The following is a 4,899-nucleotide window of genomic DNA, read 5'->3' as shown; positions in this document are numbered from 1 at the left end:
AAAAAGTATTAGCAGCCCTCACACTGCCCTTTCCTGTCCCACACTTCCTGGCTCCTATGCGGCGCTGGAGAGTTTTCCACACCCTCCCCGCCTCCCCCCCTTCCTTCTGTGACCTCCTGCCCTCTGGGTTCACACCTACCTGGTCACACCTTCCTCCCTGGTCACCCCTTCTCAGAGGCTTAGCTGGCCCCTCCCTTTCCACCCAGGGCTCCCTGCAGGACCTTCTTATCAACTGATACTTTCTAACTCTGGGGGTTCAGCGAATCCTATCACGATATTTTAAATTACTGTCTTCTATGCTGATGCTTCCCCATAAATCAAGACGCCTCCCCATTACTCTCTGATTTCCCTGCCTAAACTGCTTCTTCAACATCTTCCCAGTGACCTCTGAGTGATGGCCAACTGAATATGCTGAAGTCTGAGCCTTCTATTCTCAGTCTCCACAGCCCACCACCAATCCTATTTCTTCCCTAGTTTTCCTGTCCCAGTGAATGGCTCACACAATTCTCCAAGCCAACTTTGATTTATATATTTTGCTCTTACCCTATACCTGATTGTTCACTGTGTCCTACCTTCTACTTGCAGAAAGCGTACCTAACCCACCCACTCTTCTTCATGGTTTCGCCACTAAGCACAGGTCACCACCACCTTCTATCTGTAAAAACCTCCTAACAGTTCTGTTTCTACTTATCATATTACTTTTCCAGTAATGATGCCTCATGGATACCCCATGACATGCTAACCTCTCACCTGCCTCAGGGCCTTTGAACGTGCTGTCCCTCTGCCCGAAAGTCTCTTCCCTCAACTTCCCATATAGATGGTTCATTTTCTACCTGTCTCTCTCAGCTCATATTCCTTCCTCAGAGAAGCCTTCCCTGCAGACCTACCTACCTTCTTCTCTCATCTCAATTATTCTCTAACATGTCATGCTGTCTTTTGCTTCATTGTATTTACCATAATCTGTAATTATCCTCTGTATTTTACTTCCCCTGTCTAATTAATGTGATAAATATTTCTTGTGTCTCTTCTATACCAGGCACTGTGTTTGATGCTAGGGATAGAATCATAATCCAGTGGGCAAGATCCCTGGTCCAAAGGAGCAGAAAATATACTGGAAGATACAGATATCAATCAAATAATCATAGAAATAAAAATATGATGACAAACTCTAATAAGTTCTTGAACAGCTGTTAGAGAATAAATACCTAACACGTGTTGCCCACTTATCATGTTCTAGGTACAGAACCAAGTTACAACCTGTCAAGGTAGGGACTCGTTATGCCCAGTTTACTTATGAGCAAACTGAGCCTGAGCACAAATGAGAAAGTCAAAGTCACAGAACTAACTGGTGGCTGAGGCGAGGTTCAGCTCAGGCGTGTCTAACTTGAGAGCCAGAGTTCTGCAGCACCACGCAACCTGGTTCATCCTGTCCTTGCCTTTCTTGGTTTTCCTCCAGCCTTTATAACCCTTGGTTTCCAGTCTCCACCATCATAGCACTCCTGACATCCTAATGCTTCCCCAGTTTCTGTTCTCAGCCTTCTCTTCCCCGGGTGTCCCAGCTGGGCTGGAGCTGAAATGTATGCATTACTCACAAAGAGGCAAATTCTGGAGAGCAATCTGGCACCGCTTACTTAAGTGACAACCCAGCAATTCTGCCCCTAAGATCCCAAAGCAATTCTCACAGCGGCCCTTGAGGCTCCCCGCACCAGGAGCATCACCATGGGGTTTCCTGTGACGGGGTGAGGCTGGGGGCCTGGGCACCCATTACCTGGCGCCGGCATCCATGTGTGTGGTAGTGGTACAACGCGGAACATCGTGCATCCCTGAGGAGCAATTGAATTGACATAAACATGAACAGTGTTTAGTGAAAAAAGATAAGCAACAGAAATCAAGCTATAAGGAATATCATCTACATAAACTAAAGATGCATGCACACATAGTAAAAATATACACTTTGTAAGTATATATAAAAACAAAAGGGGCACCTGGCTAGCTCCATCGGTGGAGCATGTGCCTCTCGATCTTGGGATTGTGAGTTCAAGCCTCCTGTTGGGTGTAGAAGTTACTTAAAAAAAAATAAAATCTTTTTAAAAAACACACACATAAATTAAACGATATGGCACATGTGCACACCTGGGCAGAGCCCCACTTGGCTGCTGATGGCAACGAGAGGGCAGGCACGCTGGATCTCTGGTTTGGCAGGACCACATTGCTGCAAAGGTGGTGTCTGTGAATAATGACTCAGGTTGACTCATGAATGCTGGTATGACTTTTAAGACACCAGGAGTTCTTTTTTCCCAGGTCTTCACATGACCTGTCCCTCCTGCGTGGTGTGCCCAAGCAGGACAGGCCCCACCGGTCCTGGGCTGAGGACTTGACAGCCTGACCAAGAACCTGCTGGGCATCTGGCCCTGTTCCAGGCCCACACACGGAGTTCAGGCAGGACCAGGCTGTGCGGTGGAGTCCGAGTTGGGTCTTGATTACGCCCCACCGTACAGTGTGCTGTGTAGCCAATGCGCTCTGGGATGGCCACGTACCTGGCCTGGGGGAGGGGGTCCTGGCAAGAAGGTGTGAGGTCCCATGCACGATGCTCTAGCCTTGCGTCTAGATGCAGGTGTGTGTTTCTGTGCGTAGACGGAAGCCAACTTACCAGAAATTAAGTTCAGGACTCTCATCTGTACAGGTTCCTAGAAAAGTGAACGTTTGCTATATTTATTAGCCTTTTGAAATTGTGCGATTCATTCTGATTTTTTTCATTCTAGGTATTCACTTTGTACCTATGTATTCATAATTTTATTATTTTTCTTAGAGATGGCCTTTTCACATTGTTTAAGCTTCATGCCCACAAAAAAATCAATATGTTCTTGCCCAGAAGGAGAGAGGCTTCCAGAAAATCCAATGTGACTCTTGTTGACTTAGAAATCCTCACCCGGGCAGCCCTGGTGGCTCAGCGGTTTAGCGCTGCCTTTGGCCCAGGGTGGGATCCTGGAGACCTGGGATCGAGTCCCATGTCGGGCTCCCTGCATGGAGCCTGCTTCTCCCTCTGCCTGTGTTTCTGCCTCTCTCTGTGTCTCTCATGAATACATAAATAAAATCTTTAAAAACTAATTGAGGGCAGGGGACACAAGCTTCCATCACACAGGTAGCAGGTTGGGGAGCCAGGTCTTCTGACTCCAAATTCTGGGGCCCTCTGCTATATCCTATTTCTGCTAGTATCCAGGGCATAGCCCTGTCCCCTGCTCCTAAGAGCTCGCTGTTCCTACTGTCATCTTCCTGCCATTTCATTTCCTGCAAAATAACTTCTCTCAACATGCCACATGAATGCTGCTGATCACCAACCCATAACGAGAGAGTGCAGGGTTGGGAGTTCCTAAGACAGCATAGAAAGCTGCAGGGCTAGGTGGGGATTTGAGGGTGGGCTGCAGTGTAACACAGAGGTCAAGGGTACCAGTTTTGAAACCAAACCACCCAGGTTTGAATCCTGGCTCACTCATTCTCTATCTCTATGACTTTGGATAAGTTACGCAGCACTGCAGTGCCTCAGTTTCCCCATCTGTAAAATGGCATTGATGACAGCACCTGTCATTGTCCATTGAGCTGACTCAATGAATCAGGCTGTGAACAGTGGCCAGCACTCAGCATGCCCTGACTCGGTGACGGCAATCATTGTTACCAATTTCCAGGGATGGGATTAGTTCGGCCCCATAGTCTCACTGTCTTTTTGGGTTAAAATTCTTTGAAGCAGGAGTAGTCTGTGATTCCTCATGGGGGGCTTATAGGAGGGAAAGAGCAGGCAAAGATAGATGGGTGTCTAAACAATCTCAAGGGCTATCATACCTGCCCTCACCTTTGGACCATGAAGTTCAAGGACACAAGGATCCTTGGGATTTGGGGCTCGCAGTGCCCTGGAGAGATCTCTGTGGCTGTTCCTCTCTGGCCCTTTTGTATGCCCTCTGCTAGTACGAGGCCCTGAAGAGCTGGGTGACAGCGTGCGGCTGCCAAGAAGCTTTATGGTGCTTCATGCTAGCTCTGACTTCTATTTCGGGACCCACAAAGGTCAAAGTCAGTCCCCGCCTGAAGCAATGGTGAGGTGCATGCCAGGAGCAGCTGGGTTCCCCAGCCTCCGGGGTCCCACTAACCAGGAGGCATGAACCTCAAACGCATCAAGCACAGGGGCTGACATAAACTCCAGGGCTGAGCCCCGAGGGGCTTCTCTGCACAGAATCCCCAGTGAGCCAAAAACACAGAGAAATACACCTTCTCCAGGCTCATTCTGGAGCTTGCCCGCCTTTCCCTTCTCCCATTCCTTCAACCAGTGAAGTAGCTGGGTTAACAATTAAATACAGTAGCAATTTAAAACTGCCCTGTGGTCTGGGTCCCCACCAGCTGAACTTCTCCCTGCCTGCCCAGACTGCTGTTTATTTTGGCAGGGCTGAGCCCCTCACCCCGCCCTAATGCTGGCACTGAAAACTTGCCCATAAAACACCCTGTAAAAGGAGCTCTAGGGGCCAGTGAGCGAGCTTTGTGCCTGGGGCCTCCATCCTCAGACCTTCTGTCCTTGCACTGAGCCCAGAGTATACGATGCTTGCTTGCACTTTATCCCCTTCCCCAGAGGCCTTGTATATTTACAGGTGACCCCAGCTCATCTTCACGACTTCCAGGTGGAGCGATTTCAAGGCATTGATAGAGGTCCTACTCAGGTGTGCTGCACAGGGAAGCCCACTGAGGTGGGCAGGAAAGAACCCCAGATTTGGGATGGAAGCTGTGGGTATCAACTGTAGCCATGACCCTGGAAGCTGGGGCCCTGGAAGTCTGGCCCTTGAGCAATGGCCTCCCCATCATCCAAGAGCATGCCAAGATGCCCCGGCCCCAACCTACTGAGTCAGGAAGCAAGCAGGA

Source organism: Canis lupus, chromosome 5, assembly GCF_011100685.1.
Source record: "Canis lupus familiaris isolate Mischka breed German Shepherd chromosome 5, alternate assembly UU_Cfam_GSD_1.0, whole genome shotgun sequence".
NCBI classification, from domain to species: Eukaryota; Metazoa; Chordata; class Mammalia; order Carnivora; family Canidae; genus Canis; species Canis lupus.
Note: the sequence above shows the minus strand (reverse complement) of the source record.